General features: G+C 43.0%; 1 non-coding gene across 1 annotated transcript; it reads right to left on the bottom strand.

Moving 5' to 3' along the window:
- Nucleotides 1-11713: 11713 nt before the first annotated feature.
- Nucleotides 11714-11820, bottom strand: LOC129670850 (U6 spliceosomal RNA). The gene has a single exon (XR_008719260.1). It is a non-coding gene; the product is annotated as a U6 spliceosomal RNA (small nuclear RNA).
- Between the last annotated feature and the right edge of the window lie 1266 nt (nucleotides 11821-13086).

Here is a 13086-nt window from a genome sequence, read left to right as displayed (position 1 = left end):
TATTCCATTGTGTAAAAGTACTACAATTTCTGTACATCTGGGTTGTTTCCAGGTTCTGGCTATAATGAATAAAGCTGCTACAAACATGGTTGAGCAAATGTCCTTGTGTACTTGAGCATCTTTTGTATATATGCCTAGGAGTAGTGTAGTTGGATCTTGAATCACTATTCTTTATTGTCTGAGAAAGTATCAGATTGATTTCAAAAGTGGTTGTACAAGTTTGCATTCTCACCAGCAAGCTTCTAGGTACTGCTCAGGCACTGGTATTGTACTGTTATTGATTCTTGCCAAAAAGAGACTCAGAAAATGAACAGAGTACTTGATATCCTGCAGAGGAAGGGAGAAGATGTCTTTAAATTCTTGCTGTAAGAACCTTCTTCGGGGGCATCAACCTTGACTTCCAGACAGAACTGTACATTTATAAAAGGAAAAGTGAGGAAATAAAATAGACATCTGAAGTGGATGGAGGGAAGGAACTGGGTAGTAGAGAGGGTGGGAAGGATAACTGAGAATGGGGTTGGGGGTCAGGTATGGGAAGTGTGAGTGTGGGAGGAGAGTGACTGGACAGTGGGGAGGGGCACCGGGAGAAAGAATGGAAATCATTTGGAGGTGGGCATCTCTGGGACAGGGAGTGCTCCCAGAAGTCAGAGGGGTGACTCCAGCTGAGACTCCTAGCAGCAGAGGACATGGAGCCCCACATTGCCACCTCCTGGAGACAGGTGGAGGGAGGAGCACACCAATTCAATCATAAAACCTTTGACCCAAAATTTGTCTTGCCCAAGGTTAGGGGTAACGATGAAGCAGAGATTAAGGGAATGGCCAACCAATGACTGGTTCAACTTATACCCAACTCACAAGAGAGAGCCAACCCCTGACACTATTAATAATACTCTGCTAAGCTTGCCAACAGGAGCCTAACATAACTGTCTTCTGATAGTCTTCATCAAGCAGCTGATGGAAAAAATGTAGAGAGACTCACAGCCAAAGAAAAGGCAGAGCTTGAGGTAGGTGTTTTGTAGAAGACTGAGAGGAAGGATTGATGGAGCCAGAAGGTCAAGAATACCACAAGAATACCTACAGAGTAAACTAACCTGGGACCATGGGGGCTCACAGAAACTGAAACACCAACCAAAAAGCATCCATGCTTTGGACTGAGGCCTCCTACACATATGTAGAAGACAATTGCAGCTTGATCATCATGTGGGTCCTCTAACAATTGTGGCAGGGGCTGTCTCTGACTCTGTTGCCTGCCATTGGATCTCTTTCCCCAGCCTTGTATGGCCCCAGTGGGGGAGGATGCACTTAGTCTTGCTGCAACTTGAGGTGCCAGGGTTGGTACCCATGGAGGGACCTCCCCTTTCCTGAGAAGAAGGGGAGGCGGGAGTGGGGGTGAGGAGAGCATGAGGGTGGGATTGGGAAAAGAGAAGGGAGGAAGTTGGAATTAGGCTGAAAGTGAGTAAATAAAATATGAATGAAAAAATAAAAAGAAAAGTGATAGTATTTGTAGCATAAATCTGAAGAGGATATGGGAGAAGCTTCTTCTGGCAGCTCCAGCCATTATTGCCATTGAGAACCCTGCTCCAAAAATACTGGGCAATGAGCCGTGATGAACTTTGCTGCTTATACTGGTGAGACTTCAGTATCTGGTCACTTTACTCGTGGAAACTTCACTAGCAAACAAGATCAAAGGAGCCTTTAGGGAGCTGTGTCTTCTGGTGGTGACTAATTCTAGGGCTGACCACCAGCAGATAACAGGTTTTTTATGTCAACCTTCCTACCACACTCTGTGTAATGCACATTGGCCAGGTTGGTATCTGGAGATTGTCATTCCATGCAATAACAAAGCTCACTCAGTGGGTCTAATGTGTTGGGTGTCAGGAAATTTGGTGCATGTACCATCTCCTGTAGGCACCTATGGGAGTACACTCTCAGTTCTACTGGACTCTGAGGAGAATGAGAAGAACAAGTGGTTCTTGAAAAGTGTGTGTCTTGAGCTTGTTTGGAGGTTCTAGCAGGGGAGCGCAGCTACTCGTATACCCTTGACCGAAGACCGGTCCTCCTCTATTCGGGGAAGGTCGTCCTCTTCGACCGAGCTCAGCTTCTGGAGGGACGCACATGGAGCGGTGAGGGAGGAAGGAGACACCCGCCTAGCCAGCCAGATCAGCCGAATCAACCCTGGCGATCAATGGGGTGACAGATGTCGCAGCCTAAGACAATTAGGAATAGTGCTTCCTCAAGACCCAGCTTGCTCAAGTACACAAAAGGTATACTTGCTCAACCATGTTTATAGCAGCTTTGTTTGTAATAGCCAGAACATGGAAACAACCCAGATGTCCATCAACAGAGGAATGGGTACAGAAATTGTGGTATTTTTACACAATGGAATACTACTCAGCAATCAAAAAGGAGAAAATCATGAAATTTGCAGGCAAATGGTGGGATCTAGAAAAGATCATTCTGAGTGAAATACCCCAGAAGGAGAAAGACAAACAAGGTATATACTCACTTATGTAGACCTATAAGATATGACAAACATAATGAAATTTATACACCTAAAAAAGATAATCAAGAGAGCGGACATGAGGTAAGATGATCAGTCCTCATTTAGAAAGACAGATGGGATGTGCATTGAACGTATGACAGGAGTCTACTGAGCGCATCTGAAAGACTCTAACTAGCAGTGTTTTCAAAGCAGATACAAAGACTCATGACCAAACCTTCGGCAGAGTACAGGGAATCATATGAAAGAAGGGGAGTTAGTATGATGGGGAAAGGATAGGAGCTCCACAAGGACCAAATATATCTGGGCACAGGGTCTTCTCTGAGACTGACACTCAACCAAGGACCATGTATGGATATAACCTAGAACCTCTGCTCAGATGTAGCCTGTGGCAGCTCAGTAACCAATTGGTTTCCCACAGTGAGGGGAACAAGGACTATTTCTAACAGGAACTCAATGACTGGCTCTTTGGCCTCCCCACCCCCCAAGGGAGGAGCAGTCCTGTTAGGCCACAGAGGAGAGCTTTGCAGCCAGTCCTGAAGATACCTGATAAAACAGGATCAGATGAATGGGGAGGAGGTCCTCCCCCATCAGTGGACTTGGCAAGGGGCATGGTGGAGATGAGGGAGGGAGGGTGGTGAAAGAATAAAGCCCTAGCATAATGCTGGCAACACTATTTTGCAAGACTGGAGCAGTGCAGAGTCAGAGGCAAGGCAGGACAGATGCCCAACAGCAGGATATCTGCGGTTGGGCGCCTGAAACACTCTGGGCACCCAAGATAAGAACCGAGTACGTGACTCAGCTCACATCTGCCTTCCCGCCTTCCCTGTTCTGGGTACGTGACCTAACTATGGCTTTGTTCAAACCGCCCAATCAGATCCCTGCAACTATGCTTCTCGCTTCTGTAACCGTGCTTCTTGCTCCCGAGCCCTATAAAAACCCGTCACCCCAACCGAGAGGCGCGCAAGTCTTCCGAAAGGCTTTGTCGCCCCGGGTACCCATGTATCAAAATAAACCTCTTGCGGCTTGCATCCAAAGGCTGGTCTCGCTGTTCCTTGGGAAGCGGGGTCTCCCTGTCTAGAGAGGCTCTAGCGGGAGTCTTTCATTTGGAGGCCCCAGCGAGATTTGAGACCCCCGCCCAGGGACCACTGACCCATCATCGGGAGGTAAGCTGGCCAGCAGAGTGTCTCTTGTCTTCGTTCCGTCACGTGTTTGTTGCCTGTTCTATCTCTTGAAATTTGTACGATTCAGCTGAGTCGCTCCATATTAGGCGGAAACTAGAAGGAGCTGACGAGCTCGAACTTCTTTTCCGCAACTCTTGGGAGACATCCCAGGAGTGTCTGGGGGCCCGATTTTGGGGGCCTGTCTGTTTGGAGACATGACCCAACCCGGACTTTTTGGGGCTTCGCCCCTGTCCGAGGGCTACGTGTCTCTTCTGGGAGACGAGGGATCTGGACCCTCTTCACAGTCTCCATCTGAAGTTTTGCTTTTGGTTTGGCGCCAGAATCGTGTCGCTCGCTGTGTTTGTGTCACTGTCTGTCTATTGTTTGTCGGGTTTGTGTTTGGTGTTAGTCTCTCTGAAACCATGAGAGACGTCCCCCAACTTCATCAGTATCTGGAGGTGGTCTAGAACCACCCACCACTCAGGCTTCTGTGGCAGAGAAGCCAGAGAGGGAATCTGAAGGTCTGTTTTTACAGTACCTTACCCAGAAAGGGACTTGGGCCTGGGTGCTCGTCCTGGAGGAATTTCTGTAAGGCCTCAGTTTTGGTCCCAGGAAATTTGGCCAGCTGTTGGGTGTTTTTTTGTCTCAATGTCTCTGTGCAGTATTTGTTCGTGTTTACCTTCTGTTTTCTGTTCTGAAAGGCCTCACAAAACTTGTTTAAAATGTGTGCCTATATGTTCATTAGATCTATGAACGCATTTGTATAGTGTATCACGTGGTATGTAAAGTGCCTCAGTGCCTCGCTGCCATCTTGACTTTGCCATGTGGGTTGTGGTGTGACCTCCATCTTGGTGTGGGTAAAAACAAAACAAAACAAAACAAAACAAAAAAACCTTGGTCAAATAATTCTCATTTCCTTCTAGGTTAAAAGGATGAGTTGTTTTGGATTGATATTGCTTTTAAAAATTACATTGTTTACACTGGTAAATGCTGGTTTTAAAATCTGGTTTTGACTTTTAAAGATTATGGTTATAACTTGTGACTTCTCTCCTACAAAAGGGGTACTTTATTTTGATATTGCAAAAACAAGTTTTAAAAAATTGTTTAAATGTTTAAGGCTATAAAATATTTAAAGTTTATCAGGCATTTGGGTATGACAATGATCTTGGGTAATCTGACAAAATTTAAAAGTTTCTCGATCCTTTGGGGGAGAATAAAAATACTTTGATATTTATTTTATCAATTTTATTAAATGAAACCCAGCTGTATGGTTTGTGCTAATTGAAAAAATTGCAGTTTTTAGAATGTATCTTATGGAGAGCTGTTTGTTTGTTAAGCTGTTTTGTTTATGGAAAAACATGTTACAACCCTTCAAAAAAGTTTCAACAAGTTCTTTAAAACTTGTTCTAAGTTCCTTAGAGTTTATGTGACCTTGGACCATCTTGTCTGCTACAGGGAAGTAATTTTAGAGAAAGAATTTGGCAGTTTCAGAACTCCTCTTTGTAGTAATGAAACTTGTTTTTGCTTTGCGTATAAAAAGCAAATTGTGGACGCTGGGCTCCAGCAGGATCATGTTAGGATGAAAAGGATTTTGATGAGAGTTTGTAGGTTGTCTAAAAAGCAAGAGAGAGAGAGCAAAAAAAGTAAGAATGTCTGATTAAGCCAGAAAAAGAAAGCTAGGAACCTGAAGGTATAAAGAATGTTGCAAAAGGTTATTGGATGTATTATAAAAAGCCAGAGAGTTAATATGATTTAAGAAAAAACTGTATTTAAATATGTTATAGTTCATTTAAAAGGCTGGTGATTCCTTATTGCAAAATGTTTTCTTATGTTCTTTTAAGGGAAAAAAAATTCTGGCTGATAGGTTTGGTATGGCTAGAATAATTCATACAGTTTAAAATTGTTCTGTACTGTAATGTTATGCAGTTGGTTCTAAAACTTATTTAATCACTAAGTTAAAAATATTGGTTGTGGGGGATTGTAAATGCTCTACAATGTTTGCTGTATCATCATCAGCACCTAATGGCTATGTTTGGTATTGTCAGTCGCAACCTGTGGTAGCCCAACACGTGGCTAGCCGCCATGATCTTCAGGGATAGAGAGCACGTGAAGCTGTATTTTTGCTGCCATATTTGTTTAGGGAGGGATTCCAGCTGAGTTCAGTTACACGTGGTCAGCCGCCATGCTAGTCCAGAGAGAAAGAGGGTGGAGCCATGAGTTTGTGATCATTTTTGTTCAGGTATCTCAGTTATGTTCAGTCATCTGATTAGTGCTAAATGCAAAGCTTTTTACTGTTCAATTTTAATGCAAGTGGTAGGAGCAGCAAGATTTGCTAGGCTCTCTGTGAACTGTATCTGATTAAAAGATTTGCTTTGATTTTAGTTCAGAAAGAGCAGATTTAAAGTTATACTAACAACTGCAGTTGGTTATACCTAGTGTCTTTGTTTAGTTTTTCTTTTACACAGTTTAGAACAGATAATAAAGATAGACAAGGAGTAACTCAGATATGCTGGCCCTCAAGCTTGTCAGAGATCTGATGAATATGGCATTTTAACTGTGTGAGCTTATTGTGACAGAAAGCCCCGAAATCCTGGCAGTAGCTCCCCCAAGGTCTCCAAGAAGATTTGGGCACAATGACAGATGACTGCGACTCTGGATTGTGGTATGCTAACCACTGGGCAATATTGCCTCAACTGGCCCACTGCTAGGGCCCAGCCTAAGCTGTGGACAAAGCCGGGGACATCTGAAGAGCCATTGTCTCACATTGTGAGAGGCAAGGTGAGGTCAATCTCTTCTGTTCCTCTTTCCACAGAAGCAGTAAAAGCAGTCTCTCACCTTCTGTGCCTGGCTGGACAGCCTCTGTTTAGGATGCCGTGAGACACATGAGCTAGGGACACTGCCTAGGTGATGGACTAAGTAGTCATCTCTGTCATTTTGATTGACACTTGGATTGGTATATTTATTTAGCTTATAATTTATCCTTCTCAGGTCTCTGAACACCTTGATGGCTATGCTAAGCTTACGGTAGCTTTGCAGCTAGAGAGAAGACAATTAGATCCACTGTTAGTTCATTGATCAGTTCATTAGCTAGAACTACTAGGTACTAGATCTCTTATTTAGAAAGGAAAACAGGTTTGCCTTGCTCACAGAATTCATGTTAGTTATCTGTGTCTTAAGATATATAGCTAGATTAAAAAAATACGGAGCCTATGTAGAGTCTGAGGATATAGGAGTTTAGGTTGTAAAAATCTAGAGTGTTGTTATTTAGTCTGAGAAAATGTTTCAGGGTTGATAAATGCAAAAAATTGGAGTGTCTAAGTTGGTGTTTTAAGGTATATAATTATAAGTTATAATAATATACAAATAGTTTAAAGCATGTTAAAAATGAGAGATACTTTAGATCTCTCCCCCCTCTTTGCTACTGTTATGCTTATTTTATGAGATTTCAGAAGTTCAGAGTTTTTGGCATTAATCGATAGAGTTCTGATAAGTTGATGGAGCACTGACTGCTTATTATTCAGTCACCAGGTTGAGATTTTAATTTCCTTTGGTTGGCTTCTGGAGATAGACTTAAAGGTACTTCTCATCATGTTAAAAACATCTGTTTAATGTGTATATCTGACCCAAAAGTCATAGCTTTTAGTATGGTATTCTTAATATCTGCCATTTCTGGGGTAGATTTTGACACAGGAATATCTTAAACCTATTCCTTCTAGTTACTTTATAAAGAAAAATCAAGCATCCAGGGTTTAGCACTAAAGCCAGTAATGTATTTCTGCCTAACTTTCCAGTATGAACATAGAGATGGGGACTAAAAGATGCTGAGTGTATAAAAAAATGGCCAAGCTTCATTCGTGGCTAATTACCAACAGCTATGCCCACAGAAAAAATGTTACTGTGGACACACTTAAGTTGTGTATAAAGGTTATAAAACAAACAGCTGATACTTATTCAGTGGGATGCAGTTTTACCTGTTACTCTCAAAATGTTCAATTTGCTGATATGTTACTTTTCTGAGTATTTAAAATTATGTATTTCCTTTTGTGTACTAAAAAATTTCATATAAGTTTCAGGATTTGACCTGGATCTGGCATAGCTCAAAAGGATCACAGATGAGATTTTCCCTGATCTTTCCAATTTAATAGATAAATTTTAACTTCTGTCTCCAGTCTAAATTTGTCTCAGCAGATTTTCACCTGTTTAACTCTGTTCTGGGATCAGCTGTGGACTGCAAGCTGAGATCTGGACTTCCTGGAAACTGACCTGATTGCTCCCTGCCTCTTCCGGTGGATCAACTAACCAGATGCTTGGGACTGCCCTATTGCCCAGCCTTTGACTGGCATTTCAGCCTCCCTAGCTCCTGATGCCTACGGTCCAACGGTCAGCATCGAAGAAGCTCCAGAAGACGGATCTTCGCCCAAATCTCCCCTAGCAGGCTGAAATGCTAAGTCAAAAGTGGCTCCCTGGCATTAGCTATTATCTTGAGCATCTGCTTAGCTGAAATAAAAACTAATATTGCAGCAACTGGGCTAAAAGCCTAGAGAGACCCTAGAAAAAAAAAGGATAATAGCTCTCCTTGGCTTACTACCCCTATATCTACCCTATAGGGACCCAAACCCCGACCAAGAGCCGGGAGAAGCCGCCGCAGCCGGACCTCAGGAAGAACTGGCTCCTTCCCCGGTGGCAGGGCGGTTGAGAGGGCGCCGAGAGGCCCCTCCGGATTCCACATCTCAGGCTCTCCCATTACGAGCGGGGCCTGACGGCCAGCTCCAATACTGGCCTTTTTCCGCTTCAGATCTATATAACTGGAAAAATAATAACCCTCCTTTCTCTAGGGACCCTTCTAGACTCACTGCTTTAATCAAGTCCATTTTAGTAACCCACCAGCCCACCTGGGACGATTGTCAGCAGCTGTTACAGGCCCTCCTGACCACTGAGGAGAAGCAACGGGTCATTTTGAAAGCCCGTAAAAACGTTCCGGGGGATAACGGGCATCCTACTCAGTTGCCAAACGAGATCAACAAGGCCTTCCCCTTGGAACGACCTGATTGGAACTTCGCCACGGAGGACGGTAGGAATCACTTACGTCTCTATCGCCAGTTGCTGATAGCGGGTCTCCATGGGGCAGCAAAGCGCCCCACTAATTTGGGCCAGGTTAAGTTACATTGTGCATACCGTCCCCAGAGCTCAGGGCAGGTAGAACAAATGAATAAAACTATCAAGGAGACCTTATCCAAATTAACGCTGGCAACTGGCTCTAGAGACTGGGTGGTCCTCCTCCCATTGGCCCTATACCGGGCCCGGAACACCCCGGACCCCCATGGACTCACTCCTTTCGAGATCCTGTATGGAGCCCCACCACCGGTCGTTAACTTCTTTGATCCCTGTGTAGCCTCCTTTGCTGACAGCCCCTCTCTAAAAGCTCATTTGCAGGCACTGCAGATTGTCCAGAAAGAAGTCTGGAAACCCATCGCTGCTGCATACCAGGAACAGCTGAACCAACCGGTGGTGCCGCATCCGTTCCAGATTGGAGACACAGTTTGGGTCCGCCGACATCAAACCAAGAACTTAGAACCCCGCTGGAAAAGACCATATACTGTGTTGCTAACAACGCCGACAGCGCTCAAGGTCGACGGTATCGCAGCGTGGGTGCACGCCTCCCATGCCAAAGCGGCTCATCGCGACGCAAAGCAAGATCAGACTCCAGCCTCCTCATGGAAACTCCATCGCACCCAAAATCCACTAAAGATAAGACTGGCTCGGGAGGGGCCCTAATAGGTTTATAAGTAGTCTTGCAGAATAGAAGGGGGCTAGATATCCTCTTCTTACAAGAAGGAGGACTATGTGCAGCTTTGAAGGAAGAATGTTGCTTTTATGCTGACCATACTGGATTGGTAAGGGATAACATGGCTAAACTCAGAGAAAGACTCAGACAGAGACAGCAATTCTTTGAGTCAGGACAGAGCTGGTACGAGAGATGGTTTAGTCGGTCCCCCTGGATTACCACCCTGATCTCCTCCATTATGGGTCCCCTAATCATAATTCTCCTGATTCTACTAGTTGGGCCTTGTATCCTAAATCGGCTAGTTCAGTTTATAAAGGACCGGCTCTCCGTCATACAGACATTAGTGCTAACCCAGCAATATCATCAACTCAAGCAGCTGGAGATGGAGATTGACTCTCCCTAGACCCATAGAATGAAGGATTCCATTCTAAGCTAGAAGAAAAATGGGGGAATGAAAGAATAAAGCCCTAGCATAATGCTGGCAACACTATTTTGCAAGACTGGAGCAGTGCAGGGTCAGAAGGCAAGGCAGGACAGATGCCCAACAGCAGGATATCTGCGGTTGGGCGCCTGAAACACTCTGGGCACCCAAGATAAGAACCGGGTACGTGACTCAGCTCACATCTGCCTTCCCGCCTTCCCTGTTCCGGGTACGTGACTCAGCTCACATCTGCCTTCCCGCCTTCCATGTTCCGGGTACGTGACCTAACTATGGCTTTGTTCAAACCGCCCAATCAGATCCCTGTAACTATGCTTCTCGCTTCTGTAACCGTGCTTCTTGCTCCCGAGCCCTATAAAAACCCGTCACCCCAACCGAGAGGCGCGCAAGTCTTCCGAAAGGCTTTGTCGCCCCGGGTACCCATGTATCGAAATAAACCTCTTGCGGCTTGCATCCGAAGCCTGATCTCGCTGTTCCTTGGGAAGTGGGGTCTCCCCGTCTAGAGAGGCTCTAGCGGGAGTCTTTCAGGTGGGATTGGGAGGGAATGAGGGATCGGGACACGGCTAGGATACAGAGTTAATAAAATGTTACTGATAAGAAAAAAATAAAATTAAATTAAAAAAAAAAAGAAAAAGAAAAGTGTGTGCCTAAGGAAGGATGACAGGGCAAGTAGACTGTATCATTTCCTGAGTTCATTGTTGTTTCCCCAGAGATTGCAGACTGGTCTGAGGGTGTGTAGGTTCCTCTATGCTAATCCAAAAGATCCCTCCTGATGACTGTTGTGCCCAGCAGGCCTGGAGACTTACAGGCACCTCCCACAGCTCAGACCACCAACTGGGCAAACGAAAGAAGGTAGAAGGAAAATAAAGTTTCTGAAAGATGAGGGGGGAAAGCACCAAAAGTAATATGTAACTTTTTTAAAAGATCAACTACTCTCTACTTCATGGTTAAAATCAAACAGACAACCTGGTAATTCTGTGCAACATTCATCAGTTTAGCAGTGGCAATGCAATACTAAAAGCACTAATTCTGATGGCATTGTGAGAGGCAGTTTGAAGCCCACACCTGAAAGACTAAGCATAAATGCTCCTAAGAAATGATCACAGATCATTTACTAAGGGGAAGGGAGATTTCTGCCATTTCCTTTAAAAAGTTAACACAACTGTGAAAATGTACTTCTTGGTCTTGGAAAATATTTATCTTTTATATAAACCAAATTAAATTGATTGAAATTTGTCTCTGAACCTTCACTGTTATTAATGACTAATTCTTCTAGTATTCTACACTGTGCTTAGAGTAGATGATTCTTTCAACCATCTTGAATATTTTCAATTAGAGTTAAAATGTTTTCCAAGTTTCAAGCACAGTTCCAGGGCTCGAGGCCAATATCCATCAATTGCTCTGCTCTTTCAGTTGGGTGCGAGTCTCATCCCTGACAGCTTTCTGTAAATTAGAGATAAAGGTTTATTTTGCTTTTCTAACATTTTCCATACAGCTTGATAACTTCTGCATCCTTTCTGTTCCTGGGCCAAAAGAGGAAAATGAATACTATTTTTCTTTTCTTTACTTCTTGATTTACCTTAAATTCATAAAGAGTTTTCTTCTTACAGATCAGTACACTGCTCTCCAGGAAAAAGAACATGTGTCACTTTGTAAGATAAATGAATTCAAATCCACTTTTAAATAGAAGAAAATCTAGAAACTGAGATAATTTTGGCATACTGTTTTGTTTAACCATTGTGCAAATGTAAAAATAGCTTATTGAGTCTAACCTGATCTATTAGTATACATTGTGTTTTTCTTAGAAAGTGTTCTCCAATCCAAAGAAATATTTATCTTTGATTTTAAATTCTTTCTGGTTTCATTCTTGTGCAGGGGCCATGCTAAGCTTCTCTGTATTGTTCCAATTTTAGTATATGTGCTGCTGAAGCCAGTGAGGGGAGCAGGGCTGCCTTTATCAAGAACTCGGTTGACTGCTCTTTGATCACTAGCCCCTGGTGATGCAGCCTTGCCAGGCCATGGACAAGGAGAATTCAGGCAGTCCTGATGAAATTTAACAAGCTGTGGGAAGATGGCAATGGCGGAGAACTCCCCCTTTCAGTAAAGTAGGGGAAGGGGATGGGGCGGGGAAGAAGGAGGGAGTGTGGAGCTGGAGAGAGTTGAGGGAGGGGGATTCAATCAGGGTACATAATGATGAAAAAAATAAAATTGTTTCTGTAGGAAGAACTAAAAATATAATCTCTATTTGAATTTATCTTTTATTTTTCTTTATTAATTAAAAGTTAGTCCAGTTACCAAGTGAAAAGTAACTGGATATTCACACTAATAATTTAAGAATACAACTATTAACTTTCATTCTGTCATACAATGCTAAATTTCTATCACATTTAACTTGGATATTCATACTTCTATGTTGTTTATTTTCATATTAACAATTTTTTTCATTTTTTGTATTAATAAAGTAACATTTCCAGTGGTTGTTACTAGATCTTATCACTGTTGTCAGGAAGGATTAGCAGAAATCTTGTATTTTAGATAGACCTGGACATTGTAGACTAAATGAATGATTGCCAAATCTCTAAGTTAAGCCAGCTGCTGCTAAGAACAATGAGGATAAACCCCACTCCTGTGACTCTGCTGTATGTATCTCTTAGCTCTTTATATGCATATATTACCTTTCCTTGCAGGATCACTCATGAAGTTTTGTACAAACTGCACATAGTGCTTCTTCTCAACACCGGAGAAGGGATGAGATGGGGGTATCACAGAAATGCTTAGAGTCTGCCAAGGACTCCATACCTATTATGTCTATACTTTGCTACTATTACCTTCATGTGTTGCTACTCATGTGTTTCCAATATTTTTAGGTATATATACTAGAAATAGTCAGTATATGATTTCACCATGCACCATATCAAATGCTTTACAAAACTACACATATTCTACAATACCCTTTCATATTCTATTCTTTTTATGCTAAAATAGAGACCCTTCTTGCTGCCAGAGATTTCTTGCAGATCCTTCAATAGGTAAAAAACAGTCCTCAGTTTCTCATATTGTGGCAAAATTTTTACCTCAATTTTCTTTTTTTCCATCTCTCTTCTTTATATGCTGTCCTTGAGGGAGAAACCCAAAATACAACTTTCTACCCTCTGCTATACACAGCTTCCTAAAACAGCTCCCAATAAATAAATTTATG

The sequence above is a fragment of the Psammomys obesus genome, unplaced genomic scaffold (genome assembly GCF_907164565.1).
Source record: "Psammomys obesus unplaced genomic scaffold, mPsaObe1.curated_primary_1811, whole genome shotgun sequence".
Taxonomy (NCBI): domain Eukaryota; kingdom Metazoa; phylum Chordata; class Mammalia; order Rodentia; family Muridae; genus Psammomys; species Psammomys obesus.
The sequence above is the reverse complement of the archived record's forward strand: the minus strand, read 5'-3'. Positions and strand labels throughout refer to the sequence as shown.